The 350-nt window shown below is 64.6% G+C and overlaps 1 protein-coding gene across 1 annotated transcript in view; it reads right to left on the bottom strand.

Moving 5' to 3' along the window:
• The window catches only part of SHH (sonic hedgehog), a 10,707-nt gene that overhangs the window by 2,948 nt on the left and 7,409 nt on the right, over nt 1-350 (bottom strand). The gene's annotated exons all lie outside the window — the stretch shown is intronic.

Below are 350 nucleotides of genomic sequence, written 5' to 3'. Positions count from 1 at the left end.
GCAACGCCCCTCCCCCCGCCCCGCAGCGATTCACACGCGGGCCCTCCAGAGGCCCGGGCCTCACAAGCACTATTTGCACAGCCAGGCCTCTCTTGCAAGCACTCAAGATGTGTATTTGAATTTTAAATGGCGGGGCCTGCTCCGCGCTCGGGAAGCCCCGGGTTCTCAAGGCCCCTTGACTACCGGCTTTCTCCGGCCTCCGTCGCTCTCTGAGGCTCACTGTCCCCGGGACAATAATCCCGAGGAGTCGGGCGGCGCGCGGGGGGCCGGGGAGGAGGGGCGGGACGGCCCCCCGTCTTCTTTGCATTCCAATCTCCGGGATCAGGCTTTTGGCAAATAGAGATCGCCAG

Source organism: Bison bison, unplaced genomic scaffold (assembly GCF_000754665.1).
Source record: "Bison bison bison isolate TAMUID 2011002044 unplaced genomic scaffold, Bison_UMD1.0 scf7180017864503, whole genome shotgun sequence".
Classification (NCBI taxonomy): domain Eukaryota; kingdom Metazoa; phylum Chordata; class Mammalia; order Artiodactyla; family Bovidae; genus Bison; species Bison bison.
This window is presented reverse-complemented; position numbering and strand designations above follow the sequence as displayed.